Below are 23383 nucleotides of genomic sequence, written 5' to 3'. Positions count from 1 at the left end.
TCCACTTCAAAGAGCGTGATCAAGAAAAGTCCTTGCAGGCTGTCCAGCAGGGTGTCTCTTAGCTGATTTTAGATTCAGTCACTGACTACCATGGCTACACTTGTATATGTATATGTGTACATATATGTGTGTGCATCTATGGGTATGCATATATTGTGTACATGTTTATATGTAAATGTGTTTACGTGAATGCATATGTAAATATGTGTGCTTGTATGTGCATATAAATGTGTATTACACATATGTGTGTGCAGATATACATCTATGAGTATGTAAATGGATGTGTATATGTACATCTATGTATATATGCGTGCACATCTATGTGCCTATATATGTGTATGTGTACATGTATGTGCATATAAATGTTTGTGTGTATGTATACATCTATGTGTATTATATGCATATGTACATGTATATTCATGTAATTGTGTATGTGTGTATGTGCATGTGCATATGTGCATTTTCGTGTATACATATGCATGTGTGTGTGTGTGTACATTTATGAGCCATGGGCTAAGGCTTTGGTCGCTCTACCACAAATGACTTTGGAGTTAATAGGATGCTTCCTCTCCCAGGACCAGCAGTAACAAGCAGCCACTGTGTGCAAAGCAGGGACAAAAGCTCCAGCTTTTCAGAACATTTCTGAGCAAAGGCGTCAGGGGTGAGCCCTATGTAGATGACCACATAAGGTCTGGTCCAACCCAGCCATATGGTGAGAAACAAGTTGTTATTAATAATATCTGGACAGCCCAGTGCATATCACACTGCCAGACTCTAGGTAAGGGAGGCACCTTGTGGGGAGAAGCAGATTATGTGGGAAGAGTCTAGAAGTTATAAATACCAAGACTTTGTCAGACATTGCCCTCCCCACAATAATTCTTAGACTTTTCCCAGTCCTTGTCACAGAGACTCCCATGGCTGCTGGCTTGCTCGCTTAATATAGGGTCTCACATAGTGCTGACTGGCCTCAAGCTGTAGCTGGGGCTGGCCTTGAATCCCTAATCCTCTTGCCTTTTGCCTCCTGAGTGCTTCCCAGTGGTCAGGTCACAACCATGCGCCACCACGCCCAGTTCCTCACACGGATGTTCGCTATCAGCCAGAGCAATCGATGGCAAGGGGAAGGAACCGCCAGAGAAGCGGGCCAGAGCACTTGTGAAACTCTTTCAACACGCCAGCACGCTCTGCAAACAGGAAACTTTCAGCGAGCAGCATGCTCGCTGCCTGTGGGTGCAGCTAGGCTACTCAAAAGCACCTCCCACATCAGACCTGCTGCGCCCCATTTTCCACCCTTGAAACAGAGACCAGGAAAGTGAAGCCCAAAGGTTACTGTGTGACTAAAGTCATATAAGTCCTGCTGGGGTGGTTTCTGAAGGAGCGACCAGAAAGAGAACAAAATGCATCCACTCTGCTGAGAATTGTCGTCAGGGTCTACAGGACTTCTCTGGTGTGGTGGCCAGATAAAACCTCCCTGAGGAATCAGAAATCAGTGTGGGCAACATTTAAAAAACAAACAGATTCAATAAATAGCACCAGAGGAAAACAAACTAAAATGTTTCCTGCAACAACTTCTCTTCTGGGACCAAATTTTCCCTCCTCCTGTATCCAAAGGAAACGTGTGTGTGTGTGTGTGTGTGTGTGTGTGTGTGTGTGTGTGTGTGTGCCTGAAAACCTAAAAGAGGAAGACAGTGAAGTCAGGGAGATGGCTCTGTGGGTAAAGGTTTGTCACGCAAGTGTGGGGTCCTGAATCCCCAATACCCACACAAAACGAGGCACGCTTGTAATACTAGCGCTGGGGAAGTAGAGACAAATAAATCCCTGGTCCAGCTGAATCAAAGTCCTCAGACAGAGACACCAAGCAAAGAGCAGGTTGTTGGAAGCAGCCAGGCCCGCCTGCTTTCAGAATGTGCACCTAGATGTGTGGCCAGTAAAGGAGACATGAGTTCCCTAATTCCGTTTCCACTCACTGTCCCCACGAAGTCCAGAGTCCTTTAGTCCCTAAAAGATTGCCTTCCCCACACACAGTTCCCATTTGACAGAGAGACCCTGTCAGAAGGAAGGACCGCAACATTGTATCAACCCTGAAAAACACTGCTTTGGAATATTTCACACTAGGCTGACTTTTACCCAGCAAACCTTCCCCCGATGCAGCAATTGAAACTGACCACAGCATCAGTGGGAGTCCCAGTTCAGTCTCTGTTGTGATAGGCAACTGTGGCCAAACAAAGCTTAGGAAGGAAAGTTTATTTCAGTTTACAGTTTCTAATTCGTCATTAAGAGAAGTCGAGGCAGAAACCTAGAAGCCAGAACTGTAGCGGGGACCTGCTTGCTGGCTTGCTCACTATGGCTCCCTCATCCACCTCTCTTATATAAGCCAGGATCACCTGCCCAGGCATGGCATCGCCCATGGTGAACTAAGCCTTTCTGTATTAATACTTAATTAAGGAAACGTCCCGACGGGCATGCCCAAAGGCCAGTCTGATGGAGGCAATTCCTCAATGGAGAGGGCATGGCACTTCCCAGATGCTAGATTGTATCAAGCTGACAAAACGAGCCAGTATAGTGGGGAGCATTCATTCAGGTACATCAGACATCACTTAGACACAACCCTGGCACTCACTTGAAGATTATTACAGGAAATAGCCATTGTTGACTATGTAGTAACTATAGCTCCCTATAGACACCGTTTCTCACATGCTTGTGTTCCTTGTGACTCAGTTACTGTCTAATACTCCCTTCAGAGATGAGTGGTTCCCTGAGTTATTGCAAATGGGAGTCACCTCGTTCTATCTGAAGCTGGAAAAGTCCTCTGTCTCGTAAACATTAAAAATTGAATTTTAAGCTGTTTTCTGTGAGCCCTCAGCAAGAAGGAGGGTGGCTGGAGCTACTTCCGCTGCAGGAACTAAACGGCTTCCAGTCATGTTTCCTCCATGGCCCATCCACGCTCTACAGAATGGAGGAGCTTCAAGAGGAAGGGAGGGAAGCAAGGACTACCACACAGAATGACTGAGTCCTCACTCCAGAGTATGCCATGCTCTGTGTGTGCCCCTAGGGCTCATGTGTTGGTGACTTAACCTTCAATGTCACGGGACCTGTTGGGTGTGAGAGGTCGGTTGGGATCTCCAAGAAATGATCAGGTGAAAAGTCTCTGCCCCAGTTAGCAGCAGAATGCCTTTGTCATTCGTAAGTAAACCAATTTGTTAGTGTGTCTAACAGAATAGCAATGTGGACTCCCTCCTGTCCACCACCATCTGCCCAGGCATGAGTAAACCTCACCAGATGTGGTTCCCGACTTGGACTTCACAGCCTCCTGAATGGCAGTTCAAATACACTGCTTTGTGTTAGAGATGTCCCATTCTCTGGGCTTCTATTAGAGCAGCACAGAATCCAGGTGAACAAAAGCTCAGAGGCAAGGAAGAGGCCAAAGGAAACCTGAGCTCAGCAGACTGCTTCAGACCCAGCCCCCTCCCAGGACTCTAAAGACATGGTTTTGCTGGACCTGATGGCCCTGCCTGCCTCCCTCTGCTTCCTGCGGCCACTTCAGTCTCCTTTTCATATTCCAACATAGCATCAGCACCCCTGCCCCCTACCTGGTCGCGGTTCCCCTGTGCCATGACACAGGGCTCTTCCCATAATCCTATGCTCCTAAACTGTACACATCTTGAGGGCAGATGCCCAGCCTATACTTCTGGAAGCTGCCAGCAGCTTGCGAGGAACTGGGCACAAAATAAGCTCTTGACAGAGATTTGAGGAATGAATGTGTGAATGTGTGAGTGAATGAATGAATGAATGAATGAATGAGGGGACAAATGGACAGACCGAGTCCCGTATTCATTCCCATATTAATTCCTTCCTCTTTGTGAAGCCCGCCCAGCTTTCAAATAACCAGTCCATCCTATCTCTGAGTGTATAACCTCGGTGAGTGTGGGCATCACTGTCAGATACCAGCATCACCAAGAGGCTGCCAAGTGTTTCTGTTCTCCCAAAGCGGCAGGTTCGTCCCTGAATGAATGAGAAAGCGTTTGGTTCTGGGATGCTATGGACAAGCTCTCTGTCACAGCGTAGCACACAGAAGTGCACCCTGTGCTCTCAACCGACACCTTGTCTTTAAGCTATCTACCCGGACTCTCTATGACTGTGTTTCCTACGGGACTACATTTGTCTTCTAGAAGGAAAATTCTTAATTTTGTCAATAACAAGGGCAGAAAAAAATCACTGGTGTTGCTGTTGTTCTTGGGGTGAGAATCCATCAGAACCCTTCGAGACACTGCATGAATTTTTAGCCACTCCAAATGAGTGGGGCAGGCACATACAAGGAAGCACTCCCTCCTCCTCCTTCCTCCTCCTCTTCGTCCTCCCCGTCCTCCTCGTTCTCGTCTTCCTCCTCCTCCTTCTCTCTCTCTCTCTCTCTCTCTCTCTCTCTCTCTCTCTCTCTCTCTCCCCCTGCTGTTTTTCTTTGTCTGACCCACTTCACTGGCTGGACCTCCTTCTTCTCTGACATCTGTTTCTTTATTGTTACTCTCACTGATCCATCCGTACACCAATCTGAATATCGTGTTTTATTGATGAACGAGTGGACTTTTAACCTCTACGGCTTCCTGTGCCATTTCATTTCCAAGGTTTGGTCCGCTTCTTAATCTTGAATAAATCCTAACTTCCTATATTCTGACTCAAGTTGATTCTGACCTATGTGACAAGAAAACATGTCCTTGAAAACCCACCAGGGTGCATTCTGGACATGCAGGGAGCGGGACCAGGTTCTGTCCATGGTGTGTGGTGCTGCCACCACCAAGAGATGACTGGTCTCATGCTCCCACCACCGGCTCCCCTCCCTAGAGCCCCAAACACAAAAAAGACCGGAATGCCAGCTGAAACGAAGAGGCTCTGATGGCCACCAAATGTCCGTGGTGACCACTGTCTCTCCAACAGGCCCTTGATCAAATCCAAATCTTGGACTCACCTTAGAGATGAGAAAGCTGAGCAGGGAAATGGGGGAAGACAAGGTACCTGTGTATGGTAAGAGGCATTGAGTTCACTGCATCCAACGTGACTTTGAATTCTGGATTTCCTAACTGCTGGCTGTGGGACTTGGGAGATGGAGTGCCAACCAACAACAGTATCAGTTATTCGGGTGTAAAAGAGCAATAATAACAATAACAACAGCAAACATCTATCCCACAGGAATGTGTGTATGCAAAGATGAAGATCTCACAACATGTCCCCAGGGCCTAGCACACAACCCACTATGTAGATAACCCTATATTTTCTCTTTTTATCTAGCTATATCTTTAACCAATTATCAGTTCTTGGAAGTAGATACCTCTCCTAATTCATTACCCATCCGAGAGGGGATTTATTGAGTGCTGATGAATCCCTGTTGTTAAATTCATACTTAGTTCCGACTTGCTGTCATCTCAAAGGGATTCTGATGAATGCAAGACACTGATGGGCAAAATTATGAACTTTTCATTTTCTTTCCGTACCAAGATTTCTGGGGCTGTTTTGAAACCTCCATATAGCTGCTTTCTTCTTACAAAAACAATCGCAGGGACTTGAACTCAGGATCTCTGGAAGAATAGCCAGGGCTCTTATGAGATCTGGTGCCCTCCTCTGGTGTGCAGGCATACATGGAGGCAGAATGTTGTATACATAATAAATAAATAAATCTTTAAAAAAAATTGCAGTCAAACGCAGGAAGGGGTTTGGAGACCAGCCTGGTGGGTTGCCCTTATGCCTGTGTGACAGGGTATACAAGGAAGCTATGGGGCCAGAGACAGGCAGGGACAGTGGATTGCCACGGTAACCATTGGCTGACAGTCAGGTGCTCTCCAGGGGCTTCACACTTCAACACCACACTGTACCCAGCAAGAGTGGTGACCTGTTGTCTGGGCAGTGTGGAGGTAGAGTGTGGTTACATACACACCTGAGTTCAAAACAAGAGACAGCTAGAGTCCAAGTGAAATCTTTCGTTTGGAAAGGCTGGGAAATCAAAGTGCCCACCTACATCCGTGCGGGAAAGCGTTGCCGAAGCATCTACATGGAGAAGACATAGCAAGCCCACCCTCTTTCAATGGTCCCAACAGTAAACTAAGGTGCAACTGCGCCAGTTTATTCTGGGAAACCAATGATATTATTGGGCTACTTATAGAGCAATGGATGAGGGGCTACAGGCGGGAGAAACTATAACCTTAAAGCAACCATACTGTAAGGTGCATACCCATGTGGGTTATGACTGTATAGGTGATTATGACTTTATACAATATAATTGAATAGATGAAGCCCCATCCCCTACTCTTTTTCCAACTCTGCACTATATACTCTATATACAAACTATATACTCTAGATCTTCCCAGAGACCCAGAGGCCAAGTGAAACCAGGGCAGAATTGCATGCAACTAGCTGAGAGCGGTTGCTGGATACTGAGGTAAAATTCCCATGCCCCTCGCTAACATCTCCTTCCAGGAGGGAAAGTTAACAAGCCCAGCTACGGTGGTCACATCTGTAGCAACTCCAGCTGAACTCCAGAAGGTAGTGTCTTGGAGGATAGTCTTGTCCAACACAAAGAAACACAATGAAGGCGTCTTCCACATCAGAGGCATTTTCTGCAAAATGCCTGAGGGTGGGAGAGGCGTATAAAGTGTCACACAGAAAATATAGGCGTCGAGACAGCCATGTCTTACTCAGCAGAGGAGAGGCGTCAATGCAAGACAGGTATGAAGTGAGCCAGGCATTAGCCAGGCAAGCTAAGATGGAAGCTTCTACCCTGTGGGCAGAAATCAGAGAGAGGTGGCAAAGGAAAGTCTGTTGATGAGCTCTGCAAACGGGGCGGGAGCAATGAGGGGCTCTACCTAGCTACTGTGCTATGAGAACGGCAACCAGGACCAGCGCGGTCCGAGAATCCTAAAGGGAACCAGAGTAGCACACATACTTAGGCAGTAACCAACAGTTCTCTAATTAGGGTTACTCAAGGGGAAGGAAATCATGCTTGGTATTAGACGCGTAGACAACCCTCTGGGGGCTAGCAAAGCATTGGATCCTGGAGGAGACCCTACAGTAGCTGCTTTACTAACCCAGCATAATCTCTGACTGCATCCTAATTATTTATACTTGTGTCTGTTAAGTTGGGAGCATAGCCCCCAGGCCTGAGAGTTGTCTGGACTCCAAATCCTAGTGTGCCAAGTCCTGACCCCTCCCTGGGGGGGGTGGGGGTCAGGACCATTCCCACAGGGTATTTAAGTGAGGTCCCAAAGGAGAAACATGTGGTCTCATTCCCCCCACCCCCCACCCTCTCCCCACCCCACCCACCCCCATGGTCATGTTAGTGGCCTCCCGGTTCCCCCTCGGTGCCACCCTAGAGGGCAGGAATCCCATTAAACCTGGATATTTTTTTAATTTGGCTTGTTGTGATTTGGCTTGATTGGGAATTTTGCATCGGCAGAGAACTAGCGCGTTAGGAAAAAGTTCCTGACAGTGCCCATCTCATCAAGAAATCTTCTCTTTGCAACAGATAGAAAGAAAGCATCACAGAAAACTACAACCTACCAAAATTGCAAAGCAGTGGAGCCCAGTCTCACTGATACCTCTACAAAACCACTCCCACGCCTAAGGTGGAGGGATCATCACAGAAGAGAACTCAGAAAGATTTTACGTGTCAGAGGAACAGGGAGTTTACTGTAAAATTATATCTCCTAGAAAGGTCAGAAAACATACCCATGAAGTCTCACCAAAATGACTGCCTAAACATGACCCAAACATGGATGACACCAATAGACATGCTGGCATGAAAAGGAAAAACCTCAGGAGACCCCACCTCGATGCAAAAAACTACGGGCAACTAAGGAAGGCTGAGAGTAGGAGAAACCGTTTCCCTGGGGAAGAATGCATCAACTGAGTATCTGATAACTAATGATCAGCCCTGAAAACATGCACCTACGAGTAACATTAAATGGACTGAGCAGATTGTATGTGTATATTTAGGAATATATGTGTGTGTATATACACATATATGTAACAGCAATTAAAGCAAAAGAGGCTCTGAATTTGAAAAGGCGTAAGTGGGGTACATGTGAAGATTTAGAGGAAGAAAGTGGAAAATGATATGATTATATGGTACCTCAAAAATATCTTTAAAATACTTAAAATTTTTAAATAGAAAGAGACCAAATAAAATTTCAAACTTGGGCCAACAAAATGAGATGGCTCACCCCGCAAAAGCGTTTGCCTGGCCACCTCTGAGTCTGCTCCCAGAATCCCATGAAGGTGGCAGGAGAGAACTGACCCCACAGACTTGTCCTCTGACTGCCACACATGCACCGTGGTACATATGCCCACACCCCCACATCATTCTTGCACACTCACAGGTCACTAACTCTAACCTTCTTACATTCAAGTTTATTCAAAACCACACTTGGCAAATGTCGGTTCTTCAACTTGGGGAACATTGAATAGAGGAAATGTTTATGAAAATCAGGTTTTCCCTCCCAAGAAGAGGAAAACTGCCGAAGGGTAGGTTCCCCATGTGACCATGACTCTCCGCACATACCGCTTCTGTCACCGTTGTGACCCCTTCCAAATATACCTCGTTGGCACCAGCTGCTGAAAAAACAGAGACTAAGGAATTTGAAATTTTGATTGAAGAACACCAAGCTTGAAAAATGAAACAGCCCAATTAGAACCTACACACAGGCTGGGAAGATGACTGGGGGGTAAACCCTAGCTGGGCAAGCATCAAGAAGGGAGTTTAGACATCCAGCACTCATGTAAATGTTGAGTTCCAGCTCACTAAGACTAGCCAGCGGGTAAGCTCTGGGTTTGATTGAGTGACCTTGCCTCAGGGGAAAGGTGAAAGAATTATGAAGGATGAGTTTCAACATCAACCTTGGGCCTCCATATGCATGTGCACACACATACATGTACTGACACACGCACATGCCAACACACACAAAGAGACACACACAAGTGAAAACAGGAGAACACCATATACTTTCTGACACCAGAGTCCCATCCATCTTTGGCTTGGCATCTCCTCAAGTAAGTCCACTTCCAACAGCACAATTATTTCTGTTATTCACAATGTCCCACCTATGTCTGAGAAAACCTGAAACAGCCACACACACAAACCCACAGACACCAGCTGCCCAGAGAGACCTTCCAGAGACAGTGAGGGTGCTGTGGTTCTTATCAAGTCCAAGAGAGACACAAAGACCCAACTCCTATAGCAGGACCGTCTCCAACAAGATTAAAACCCTCCCACCCACCAGACAGCTCAGGGTTAGGAATGGTGATGCCAGCAAGATAAAACCTAAGGAAGAACCCATGCTATCAATAATCAAGAAAAATTATGTTTTAAAAATAAAGCATAATGCAAAAAATCCAGGGGGGAAAAACTATTGATTTCCATAGAGACTAACACAGTGAAGTTTACTTCTTTGCTAACCCAGTGTTATGACCCAAGGTTTCAATCAGCAAGGCCCCGTGGCCTTGGTGTCCATTCTAAATGTCTTTCGCAGCCGTGACCATGGACAGTGCTGGACTTCATAGCTACTTTATTACAGAATTTCTGTTCTTTTTTTCCATTTTGAGCCAAAACATTAGGAGCATTTTGACAAGCACACATGAAGTATGTGGTTCTTCCTTTGGCCTTGGACCCCAGCATGCAGCTCCAACCTCTACCTGGTATCACTTTGCTATTGTAGAAAGGAGACCGGAAGCTGAGCACAGAGAACATTAGAAGGCATTAGCGAATTCATAGCTTCCTGTGGGTTAACCCCTTCCACACTTCCTCAGCAAGCAGCTCTTAGCTACAACACACTTTGCAAATGGGAGACATTGTGAGTTTTAAATGACCTTAATGGTGTAGAGGTGACCTTGTGACCCTCACAAGACATCACGCAGGTGGTAGTGAATTGCCCAGACGCGAAATTTGTTCTTTATTAACGGGGACACTGATAATTACTTTGACAACAGTAGAGAAGCTAGAGGCCGGGTCCAGGACAATGCAACCAGACTAGAGTCATTTGCATTTAAAAGGTTGCAAGAGCAATTAGCACCTCATTAATATGACATAAATGCAAATTTACAGAGATCCCTTACGGTGACCTCTGACTCTTTCTGCCCAGCCAAGGAAAGCAGTCTATTAGGAAACACCACTAGTAGATGCCCGTGCAGCCAGACAGACGGGAAGCAGTTCCCCTGCCCAGCCTGTTTGAAGAGGTCGAGATAAGAGACTTCACTCAGGGCTGAGTGGCCACTTAACAGAGACCCGGGCAGCCCTGTCAGATGAAAGGGTCTGTGGGAATTCCACAGCCACCGTAGGCTGTGTTCGGCGAGGAGCTTGGCTGACTGCTGCGCGTGACAGGAAGGTGACAGAATGCAGTGGCACCGAGGTGGCCCTCAGAAGAGCTGCTTCCATGCTGAGAAGGCAGAGGCGGGCAGGGGTCTGCACAGCTGAGGGTTTTTTTTTTTCCATCAAAACCCCACAGCTGATGATCAAAGCAATCACCTTAAATAATTGATTTCCTTACACCAATACTGAAAAAAGGGGAGAAAGAAAGAAAGAAAGAAAGAAAGAAAGAAAGAAAGAAAGAAAGAAAGAAGAAACCCCTCCTGAGGGTTATGAATAGTGGGGAGATATAATCACACCACTAGACAAGAGAGGTGCTTTGGAGAGATGAGGTCTGAATGCCCGAGGGTGTGATTAGGGCATCTTACATCAAAGGACTGTGTCCTAAAATAACTCGCCCTGAAATACATTGTAAATAGCACCACAGATTAGACTATCCCCCAGCCCTAAGAGCATCGTTCTTCCCCTCATATTTATCACTAGCCTGACAAGTCGGGAGGGGAAGAGAAGAAAATATGAGAAGGAAAAGCGGATAATTGGAGACAATTACTTCCTGTAGGTACAATGTCCACTACTACTGCAACCTCTGAAACTAACACACACACACACACAAAATACACTCACAAACATAACCTAACACACACATAATACATACACAAACACATACAAATATACAGATATGTTTGCAAACCAACACACAAATACTTTCATGCATACTTACAAATCTAGGAAATATAATAAAAATCACACAAGCATGCAGAGAACTACATGCAAAATATGCTCACATGTATACAAGTTCACAACACATACTCTCACATGCAAACACATACCAACATACAAACACACAGAACCTGTGCCAGAATATGCCTCCACCCACAGTGATGGGTATTCCCCACCATGTTGGTGTGGTTAAGGTTTTATGGCAGTCAGTCCACAGACATGGAGGCAACAGCCCCTAAGCCCAGACCCTATGTGGTATCTCTCCAATTGCATGGTGACCCACGATGGAAATCAAACAGTTTTGAAGGGAATGCTGTTCTGTGTGTGTCCAAACAGTGCCGGGCACCATGGGGGGTTGTGAACAAGCATCCTCTTGGAGGGATGCTACATGGGGAATGAGACAGACAGCTCCCAGCAGGCATTCACAGCCATCGCCAGAATAGAAAGAACTAAGCGTAGAGCTGGTGCCTCCAAAGGGTGAGAACATTCCAGCAGCACCAAGAGGAACAAGAGGCAGCCTACCCTGGAAGGAGAAACCAGTGTGAACAGGGACACAAAGCTGTGGCCATAACACGGGTCAGAAGCCATGGTGAGAGATGTCCGTATGGAGCAAAGTGGCAAGGAAGTGGGACGTGGCCTGGAGCACGAGTCACAGCTGGAGCTTGGTGCTCACTATGATGGGCCCCAGGATGTCTCCACTGGGGGTGGGTCTGAGAACCCCAAGATCACCTGCTTCCACTATGAGGACCCTGTCCCTCATGTCCTAATGACCTGGCCAGTTTCACCACTCTGTCCTGCTGTGGGATAACCCTTTTGTTTGCTGTGAATATGTGTTATTACCATTGGTTAATAAAGAAGCTGCTTTGGACAATAGCAAGGCAGGCTAGAGCCAGGTGGGAAATCCAAGCAGAGAAACAGGGAGAAGGGCGGAGCCAGGATAGATGCCAGAGAGCCACCTGGAGCAGTAAGATATGCTAGAAAATGGGTAACATCATGAAGTCACGTGGCAAAATATAGATTAATAGAAATGGGTCAACTTAAACTGTAAAAGCTAGTTAGCAATAAGCCTGAACAACAGGCCAAACAGTTTGTAATTAATATTAAGCCTCTGAGTGGTTATTTTAAAAGTGGCTGTGGGACCAGATGAGACAAAAAAAAAAGTCTCCTTTTTGGCTGTCCCCTGTGTCTGCCTCACTGGGTCTGCATAGTTCTGTCTTCATAGGCACTGAATCGGAAAAGAACGAGGGTAATGCCATGTATTGGTGAGCTAGGAGAATGGCCAGGTATATCACAGAATACTCTGTGACTGAATACGAGCTCCATAAAACCTCAATAGAAAGAATCATGCTGGAGAGCAGAGTCACCCAACCCACAAGAGCCAAATTCCTCAAGAAGCATCACAAAATGTGTGGTTTTCAGTCTGGTGAGTGTTTTATTAGGAAAAGGTTTGCTTTTCCCTAATACTATACACACATACACACACACATATATATATGCATAAAAAAGTGAATTCCCAGATATGTGTTTGTGTGAGCAGGATTTTCATACATCACTTGGCCTGAGTGTCTTGGGTATGGGCATTCAATAGGAGATAGTGCGCTCAGGCACCTTAGGAGAGGTCACATTGGGAATCATGAAGCACACAGTCAAGGTCAACCAGGTGGCCAGGGCGACCTCTGTTTAACCACAGTGGCTTCCAACAGCATTCCTCACATGACTCTCCCCATTCAAGTAGCTAGATGTTGAGACCAGCAAGTCTCCCAGCAGGACTAACCCCCTCAGGAAGGCAGAAGGGAAGAAAGGAGCAAGATCTTGTGTTTTTTACGTGAAAACGTACTTTGGTATCTTGTGGAACGGAGGATGGTTTAAAAGCACAGGTACATGGGAATAAACAGACTTCATAGATTCCATAAGTAAGAAGAAGCTGGGGAGGGAGACAGCAGAATCAGGAAAACTTCGACCTTAAGGACCTTCGTGGAGAGAGCCCAACTAGTAGAGAAGCCCAGAGGACTGGCAGGAAGCTCCCAGACGGATGGACACTAAAACAGCCTGCGGAAAATGTTGACGCAAAGCTAAGAGCTCCCAAAATGGGACTAGCCTTCACTCCTTCCAACTTTCTGAAGCCCTGGAAGTGGTAAAGAAGCAGAACAGCTGGCATAACCCATGGTCCAAAGATGTGGAAAGCAGGGAGAGAGAGAGAGACCCAGAGACAGGCTGCGTGCAAGACCAGCCATCAACACATGGCTGTAGGATAGACAATTTCCTATTTCTGCCTGCCAGAGCTGCCAGTCACCCAAGCCCAGGTCTGCAACAATGGATTCAACCAATGCTTCTCTTCCCACAGACCCAGCAAGGAGGATCCCTGCCCATGACCCTGATTTAGGGTCAATATCTACCAGAAGAAAAGCATTAACAGTAATAAGGACCATAAGCACCTCATCACTCTTGATTGGCAGCCAAGACCAACAGGACGAGTAATTTTCAGTAGTGGGAATAATGCCCCACCCCCAAAATAAAATCTACATCCAATTCCCAGACCCTACAAGTATCACCGTCTATGGGACCTGGCAGGAGTGACTAAGGATCCTGACAATAGGCAGTCATTCTGGGTTGTCCGTAGGGGCCCTAAATGCTCCCTTGGATGTCCATCTGAAAGGGGGCAGGAGGGCAGGGGAGGCCAGGGAGAAATAATGTGGTTGTAGGGGAAGAAGCCTGGACAACCCAGCCACAAGCCAAGGAACAACAGCTGCCACCAGAAGGCAGTAGAGTCTGGGAAGGCGTCCCATCAAGAGTGCCCTGAGAGCATTCAGCTCTTGATACCCTGACTTCGGGTCTCCTGGTCCTTGCTCCGGACCTTTGATGTTTAGAACTGAGACAAAATAACCATTAGCCACCAAGATGGGTGGTTTATCAAGACAGCAATGGGAACTTAACAAGTCTTTAGACAGGGTTTCATGTAACCCAGGCTGGCCTCAAAGTGTCTAAGTAGTGGAGGATGAGTTCGTGGTCATCTTCCAGCCTCTCTACCTCCCGGTTGCTGCCATCACCATAATGGTCCACTATGTCCAGTTTTGAGGGTGCTTAACTTTGACTCTAGGACGGTGGTTCTCAACCTGTGGGCAACAACCCCTTTGGGAGTGGAGTAAAAGGATCCTTTCACAAGGATCACCTAAGACCACTGGAAAACTCAGACATTTACAGCATGATTCATAACAGCAGCTATGAAGTGGCAATGAAAATAACTTTATGGTTTTAATACACAGCATGAGGAACTGTATTAAAGGTCCGCAGCATTAGGAAGGCTGAGAACTGCTGCTCTAGGACTTTCCTCATGTTAGCGAACTGTTCTACTGATCAAGCTACATGCCATCCTTAACAAGCTATGGGTAAGTGTCTGCTCTCGTGTCTAACTGGGCCAATGGCACTAATACCAAAGCAGACCACGTCCTTGGGCAAGGACTATAGTTCATATGGGGAAATCAGTCAGATCTGATTAAAATCCCAGCCCAAAGGATGAGAGTTAGAAAAAGACTCCCATCATGCCTCAGTGCTGGAGCAGTAGAAGTCAAGTACACCTGTTTTCACTCATCCTCTCTTTGAACTGCCTTTCCTTTTTGTTTTGGTTGTTTGTTGTTGTTGTTGTTGTTGTTGTTGCCGCTGCTGCTGCTGTTGCTGTTGTTTTGAGTTTGCAAGAGAGAGCCCCAAAAGCGCATTGACCATCAAACACTAAGGTGTAAACCTCCCACCCCTTCCATGACTCACACACTATGGGAAGGCTTGGCTTGGGTCATCACTTCCCAAGGATGGAAATCAAGCTTGTCTGTTTCTCAGAGTGGGCAAACGTAATTAAAGGAATATGCTCCAAGGGAAATCTGCAGGAGACACATGGGAAAGAAGAAAGCTTCGGACATTGCCCTGCATCAATGCAAACTGTACGACCAGACAGCTACTCCCAGGAGAGGCCCTTTCTCTACCGCTTCTGTTGTTGCTGTTTGTCGTTGTCATTTTAAAAATCTAGCCCTAAAGGGCTGTCCACACGTGTCAATCCTGACCTCAGGCATCCTGCAGGACTCGTGGTGACACCGGAGTGTCTAGATACAGGACTGAGGTTGAAGGAAGGCAAAGACTGAGATCCAGCCCCCACCACGGTGAGGCCGAAACAAGTGGAAACAGGGATTCCACTTCCAGGGAACACTTCTCAAGGAAGGGGCCAGCCAGACTGCCTCCCAAACTTGCATGCCTAATTCACTATGGCAGCGCCACTGTTCAGTGACAAAAGAGCGGGAGTGTGGATGTGGAAATTAAACATTGGGAATGTGCAAGTTTCCAGCAAACAAAAGATTAATTACTATATGCACTGACTTCTGCATAGAAACAGATCCCAGGCCTGCCTGCTTCTCTGTGATTTCCCGCCAAAGAGCTAAAGCTAAAAGCATGAGTTTTTCATGGTGAAGTACTTTTTTTTTTAATGTGAAGAAACACATGCAGTTGGCAACATTTCCTACCATTTACACTCTACTTGTTCAACAGCACACTTAAAATACTAACTAGTGTTCTTAAAAATGGATGTAAATGGGCGTGTCGTGCATGACACAAGGACATCTTAAAGATGGATCACACACCCCCAAGGTGGGCCCATGAGATTAGACCATCTATGACCTCAGAGGGCAGTGGTTCTCAACATTCCTAATACTGAGACCCTTTAATACAGTTCCTCATGTTGAGGTGACCCCCAATCATAAAATTATTCTCATTGGTACTTCATAACTGTAATTTTGCTTATGTTATGAATCCTAATGTAGATGTCTGTGTTTTCCGATGATCTTAGGCGACCCCTGTGAAAAGGTCATTCAAACCCCCAAAGGGGTCATGGCCCACTGGTTGAGAACCACGGTCACGGGGTCTTGGTTTACAAACGTGTACTCTGTGATGCTTTCAATGTAACAAAGCTGTCTATAGACACACATCTCAGAACCAGCGACCAGAGTCCTTGGAGCCTGGCTGTCTTCCACACCTGCAGGGAGACCCCTGAAGAAACCTGGAGGTACAGAGAGGCTGAGTCACAGGGCAAACCTGGAAATCCCAGCCTCTTCAAGGAAACTCCACACTGAAGAGATTAAATAGAACCTTCCCATTTGTGCGTCCCAAACTAAAGCCTGCCATGGGGTGGGGATGAGCAAATACTGAAGAAGAGAAAAAGGGAGGTAGGGAGGGAAGAAAAGAGGGAGGGAGGGAGGGAGGGAGGGAGGGAGGGAGGGAGGGAGGGAGGGGTAAAATGGTTGATATGGGGTGAAGCAGAGCATGGCTTATCTTGTTAGGATATGAAGACATTGCTGTACAGCCCAGCAGTTAGAAACATGGCTTTATTTATTCCTTAATTTGTTGGTGAGAAATAAAGGGTTGTATAATTTCTAAAAAATCTCTTGGGGGAGAAACGTCAACGTCTAAGAAACAAGGACGCTACATCGCTTAGCAGATTCTCCAGACTGTGTCTTCATCTCCGTTTAACTGGTTAGCCGCTTTCGTCTTTTCAAACGGTGAGTTTGAATCTTAGGATCCCAGCTCCCAAGAAGACCCTTTCTCCTGGCTCCCTGCTCAGCAAGCCTCTTCTCTCCACAGCTGCCACATCCCAGGCCAGTCCTCGCTTCAACACGGCAAGCAAGTGACATCCCCGCCCCTCCACAGACACGTGGGATTCACGGCGGTGTCGGAGAGCAAAACGCCCGTGTGTCGTGCACTCTTCATCAGAACAGGTCTGAGCAGGGGTCTCTTTCTCACCACCCTCAGATATCCAGCCCTACTGTCTCAGGTAGGGTTTCCATTGCTGTGAGGAGACACCATGACCACAGCAACTCTCATAAAGGAAAACATTTAACTGAGGTGGCTCGCTTACAGTTCAGAGGGTCAATCCATTATCAGCATGGCTGGAAGCATGGTGGTTTGCCGGCAGACATAGTACTGGGGAAGTAGCTGAGAATCTAACATCTTTAAGGCAACAGGAAGTGAAGTGAGACACTGGATGGTATCTTGAGCATACATGAGACCTCAAACTCTGCCTCCAGAGTGACACACTTACTCCAACAAGGCCATGCCTACTCCAACAAGGCCACACCTCCTAATAGTGTCACTTCCTTTGAGCTTGTGGGGGCGCAGGGAGCAATCACATTCAAACTATCATACCTACTCCTTAGAGGACAACTAGAAATGGCCATTTTGGTTGCGCTGCATGTAGGGCAAGGCCAGAAGAGGACCCAGAGCTGGAATAGGTGCTATGCTGGAAGCCCTCATCAGACTACAGAGGGCGGCTGCTAGCTCTCCCTAGCGGTGGAACGAGCAGAGCCCAGAGACAGAAGGAAATAGACACATTGTTGAGAACCAGACCCTGGGACACCAGGAGTGCTGGGAAGAGGTCCTTCTAAAGACAGGGGAATCAGAAGGTCGCTGAGTGGGCCATCTCCCAGAAAAAGATAAAGAAAGACCAAGAGTTCCTAACCACCAAATTAGGGTGAACACATGTCGACTCTGGGCCTCCTGCAAGGAGAGAGAGATACAGAACAAGCTTCAAGGCCTAAGAAGATGAGCAGCATCCAGAACAGATCAGGTCTCAGAGGACATTGGTTCAAGACGGGATGATCACAGGGCTGAAGGAGGGAGACTTGATTAACGCACACGTCTGCTCCTGTGACACTGGGCATTTAATTCTGACAAAGAACTAGAGCAGTGCTGAAGGCAATGATGCCCAGTGGACAACGTGGAAAACCAGGATGTTATCCAGAGAGTGAAGAGGCAGGAAACGCCTAGGCTCACGATACTCCAAAGCACACGTCCATGTTAGGTGGAAAGTGCGGGTCAGAAAACCAAGTGTATTCTTTGTGTATGGGGATGGGGTGCCTACATGTGTGGGGGGGGTATGGACATATGTGTGGAACCCAGAGTTTGACCTCAGATGTCTTCCTCGATCACGCTTCACCTTTTTTTTCGAGTTCAGGTTTCTCACTGAACCTGGATCTCAATGACTTGGTTACCCCAGCCGGCCATCAAATTCCAGGGATTGCCCCCCACCCCCGCCTTAGCTTATCAGCCTGAAAATCACAGGCAAACACTACTTACCCAACACTGACATGATGCATATCACATTCTGGTCCATTTTTCCAGACATGAAGAGCATCCTTCAATATTAGCCCCAAACCACTCCACTTGTGAAGCTGATGAAGAAGCCATTGTTCAAAGGAACACAGCTGAATGGACCAGTGGTGGCCATCCTGCATTATAGAAGCAGACTCCCTAATGGAAGCCAGGGTCACTTTTACTTAGAAGTGAGGTAGGTACCATTACAATGTGCATGGAGCCTGGGTGGTAGCCAGAAAACCCTCCAAGGAAGGACAACACAGCAAGCAACCCAGGAGTATGATCTGGGCAGCCCGAGGAGGCAAAGCTACATACCCCCAAATCAGTTCAAATATACATACCCCCAAATCAGTTCAAATATACATACCCCCCAAATACTTTTTTTTCAAGGGGAAAAATGATCAGGAGGCTGAAAGAATCTTCCCAATAAAAAGTTAAATGTCATCTCTGGAGCTGCTGTCTAACCCAGGCAGTTCTTGGAGCAAGAATCCACTGATTAGGGAAGAGTCCCCAGGGGACCAATCCCATAGACTACAGGCAGGGTATCTATCAGTGGTTTCCATAGTTCTTCCACAAACACCCACAGTTATGATGTCAGGCGATGGCCTACTGAAGAATGTGATGGTGTAGACAGTCTGCGGACTGCCCAGTAAAAGATCTGAGACAACCCGGATAGCTGGAGATCTGAGGCATTGAGGGACATCACTGATGACTGAGTCCTCTGGTAAGGGGGAGAATGGTTTAAAGAAAGAAGTGGCTAAGTCTGGCTAAGAGTGTCTCCCCTTGGTCCACAGACCCACAGTGGACATTCCCTCAGCCCCAAATGTGTGACTCAACAGGACTTGGGGATATGTCAGAATGGAAACACTGAGGCCTTGGAGGAGGTGATCAGAAGGGGCCAAGTGGAAAAGATTAAGCCTCTGAAAAGCTCCCTCCAACACCCACAGCCCCATGGCTCCACCCCTACTAGCCCCTAATATCCCCACGGACCCCCATGGCTCCGCCTCCATGGCTCCCTCAATGCCCCTCCCACACCCCAATGGCTCCACCCCCAGTGGCCCCTAATACCCCACCATCCCCGTGGCTCCACCCCCAATGCTCCCTCAATGCCCCTCCCACACTCCAATGGCTCCACCCCCACTGCCCCCATGGCGAACAAAGATACACACACACACACACACACACACACACACACTGTGGTAGGTGATACTGATTGTCAACTTGACAGAATCTAGGATCACCTTATTTCTGAGGGAGCTTCTAACTTGGATTAACTGAGGTGGGAAAAGCCACCTTAAACGTCTCCGGCTTCCCTCTCTCTCTCTGCTTCCCGTCTTGCATGCCATGGGTCCAGCTTCCTCATGCTCCTGTTGCCATGCCCTCCCCACCAGGACCGACTGTGTCTCAAAGTAAACCCAAGCCCAAGTCATTTCAGATAGGTATTTTTGCCACAGCAATGAGACAGACGTGCATCAAGATAGGAAATCGAAACACCAGCATATCCCAGAAGAGAATATCAGATACCTAGAGCCTTGATGGACATGGAGTCTAATGGAATCGGTGAGCTCCAGGTTCAGGGAGAGACCAGCGTCTTTGTAAGGTTGAGCTCACTGTGAGCCGAGCATGAGGCTGATCATAGAGATCTGAGGCTGCCAGCTCTGCAGAGAGTCGAAGTGAAGCTGAGGGCTGCCGAAGAATGTCTCCAAGACAGAAACATGCACTGTGTGACCGAGCTAGAAAGTCTAGAACAGCAGCTTTCCAACGACCCTTTCACAGGGGTCGCCTGAGACCATCCGAAAACACAGAGATTTACATTACAGTTCGTAACAGTAGCAGAATTGCAGATATTAAATAGCAATGAAAATAATTTTATGGTTGGGGGTCACCACAACACGAGGAACTGTATTAAAGGGTCACGGCGTAAGGAAGGCTGAGAATCACTGGTCTAAAACTAAAAATGCATTATCTCTTCTATAAATGGTGAGTTAGTGTCTTAGTCAGGGTGTCTGTTGCTGTGATGAAACACCATAACCAAAAGCAACTTGGGGAGGAGAATGTTTGACCTTACAGCAGATTTTAAATCACTGGATCAAAAACTATTACTTAAATATGAAAGGCTACAGACAAAATTTATATATATATAGTCAGCAATAATCACCACATGCAAAAGAGAGGGAACAGGGCAGGTAGACACTTCTGTTTTGTTTTTCAAGACAGGGTTTCTCTGTGTAGTTCTGACTGCCCAGGAACTCTCTCTGTAGACCAGGCTGGCCTAGGACTCAGAGATCCACCTGCCTCTGCCTCCCCCGTGCTAGGATTAAAGGTGTGCGCCATGACGCCCAGTTCAGACACGAGATTCTTCACCATTCCCAAAGAAGATTTCAAACACAGAAGACTGCAAACCAAGACTAATTTTAGGTGAAGTGATGCTATCTCCTGGGAGACGCTAAAGCAAACGTGCTTCTCTTTGCGGACACTGAGAACAGGACGTCCGCTTGCTTTTATCTGGTACCCTTCTCTTTTTTAATGCATATTATTTTAAATAAAAAAATTTAAATTAGCATCAATTTTCCTGTTAGGAAAGAAACAACTGAAGGATGGTGTGTGTGGAAAGTGTTCTAGAAGCTTATTGATAGATGTCAGTAACAAAGCGTGGCCCTGGAAACAATGAACATTTAAATTCTGAAAAGCCTCGAAGTTTCCTCAATTTGCAAACCTCCCTTGAAAGTGTTCCTCCAAGTCCGACTTCTCAGACGCACTACTAACTTCAAATTATAAAAATCTTACCTGTAATTGGAGCCAGCTGCAACCTTTTTGACAAGGACTAATTGCCGATAATGATTTAAGTGCCATGAATTCGCCTGCTACAATTGTTTTAAATAGGGAACCCTCTTCACGGCTTTCTCCGAACAGAAGCGCTAATCTTTGCTGCTGACTTATCAAATCCTCCAGTCAGCTGTTTGCCATCATTTTTCACGAGCTGATAACGAGTTTATTAGAGTCATAATGTGCAGGTGGGCGAATAAAGGTCTCGTTTGATGGCACTGGAATTTCATCTAACACTTCTACATGGGAAAAGTTGGCACGAGCCTTAGCCGGGGCTAAGCAGAGGAAGACAAAGGAGGCATGTTTTTGTGAGTGCCCCCCCCCCCCGCCACCCGAGGGTAATGGAAGGTAAGCGTTTGTCTAACATGACTAACTCTTGAGTTTTACAGCACAGAGGTTGTCCTTTCTGCCTGCTACATACATATCAGGGCCTCATGGGCTGAGGACCTGCTCGGGACTGGCTGGCACTTCAGGAATGGAGCCATTCTTCACGACCTGCCTCCTGATACCTACCCCTCTCCCCACCCACACCCCTCCCAACATATCCATCAGATTCTCTTCCTTTATGTGACTTCACCCCTGTTTAGCTACACCATCCAGGGACACTCCTGTCCTGGCCTCCGGTTGCCAGAAGAGTGGTCTGGCAACATAGATACAGAAGTTACTGGGGTCCTTGACATTACGATTCTGCCTCAAAGGATTTAATCCCGCAAAAGCAAAAACGGAGCATGTGCAAACTTTTAGCGTGAATTCTAATCTGAGACCATTCTGGAGTGGGGACAGTCACAGGTTGCGGTGGGATCCCTGGACATCTGGGTTCACTGCAGGGACAGTGACATTCAAGAGTGTGCTCTCCAGCCGTTCGTCTAAGTGTTTTCAGCTTCGGACTCCGCGTTTGAACACAGGAATCCCAGGACCTACCTCATCTGTTCTGCCGGGATTTAAAGAGCTCCACTCGAAACTACCTGGCCCAGCGCCCAGCAATTTGTAAATACTTGATAAATGATATGTAGCAATAATAGTAATAACAATAATGACCACGGTCATTACTCTAAAGCATAAAATTTAGGCTGAAGAGGAAGATGGACTTTTTGGGAAAACTACATAACCTACAGGAATTAGATGAGAAAGGAAACAGAAGCTGTTCCTGTTCTGTCTGGGGACTGCATGCACGAGAGAAATTTAATTACCGAAGTTCAACATTAATGATGATTACTCCAAACGGTAGAACCATGATGCTCTCCTTTCCCTTCTTTTTATAAAGAGCTCTAAAATACAAAGGGTATTTCTGAAACCCCGCTTGCTGCTGGAGATTACCCCAATTCCTACAACTCTCAAAACGTGAAATATCACCTACCCCAGCATCTCCACTCCACCAATAAAGAGCGAATACCAGACCCCAAAACAGGAGAGCCGACCTCCTAACTCTAAAGCCTTCCCCCACGGCTCACGGAAAATGAGCATCAGAAACCTGGTTCCCTGAGGTTCACGGTGCAATGGTACCTGGGTGTCCCCTAGAATGAGACCTTGCCTTGGCTCTCATCTATTCCAGATGCATGGCACTGTGCCTAGAACGTGGTAAGAGCTTGATAAATGGTCGGCGATTGAATGCGTGTAAGCATATTAGGCCTCCACACACCAGAGCGATTGCCGTCTGCTCCCAAGAGAGCCAGGGGAGCCGCCATGACAGTTGAGTTCTAGAGAAGTGGCCCACAGATCTGAATATGACTTGGGAGAGAGGCTGGGTCACTTTTGGCCAAGTCAAGAGTCTAAATGATAATGACAGGAGAATTGAGGAAGAAAAAAAACGCAAAGATACCCACTCTTCCACTGATGTGTAGGTCAGTGCAGGAGGCCAGCTATGGGGACACGGTTTAAGATAGATGGCTGAGAGCTGCCCATGGCTTAACGAGTCTCTCTTTTTGGGTGACATTTGCATTTCTGTCCCTGGGGCCTCCACCTGTGCCCCTCAGTTCTAGGGAAGCAGCAGGCAATCCAGGTTGGTCATCAGGCAGGGTTTTCAGTCAGGGAGTGCCTCTAGGGCCACCATAAATCACCTCCCCTGACAGCACACTTCCTCACCGACCAACATTTCACGTTTAGCCAGGGAGACTGTAAAAGCTAACCCCCCAACCGTGCAAACCCCAGCCTCACCCTCCAGCCCACAGCTCTGAGGAACATTTTTACAATCGTTTTTTTTTTTTTTTTTTAAATCAATCACATCCTTTTCATCTGCTCTTCTGTGCCTCTCACACCTTAAGAGAAGCTCGAAGGAAAAAAAAATACTGTCACTGATTTCCCAAGACTCAATTCCTCACCACCAGTCTTGATCGTAAGTGCTTAAGACGTGACACTTTGTACCGTGGGAGC

General features: G+C 46.9%; 1 long non-coding RNA gene across 1 annotated transcript in view; it reads right to left on the bottom strand.

The window, feature by feature from the left end:
• Positions 1-23383, bottom strand: part of LOC126501361 (uncharacterized) — a 151885-nt gene that overhangs the window by 24221 nt on the left and 104281 nt on the right. The window lies entirely within an intron of this gene.

Source organism: Alexandromys fortis, unplaced genomic scaffold (assembly GCF_014885135.2).
Source record: "Alexandromys fortis isolate MF-2015 unplaced genomic scaffold, M_Fortis_MF-2015_v1.1 scaffold_30, whole genome shotgun sequence".
Lineage (NCBI taxonomy): Eukaryota > Metazoa > Chordata > Mammalia > Rodentia > Cricetidae > Alexandromys > Alexandromys fortis.
This window is presented reverse-complemented; position numbering and strand designations above follow the sequence as displayed.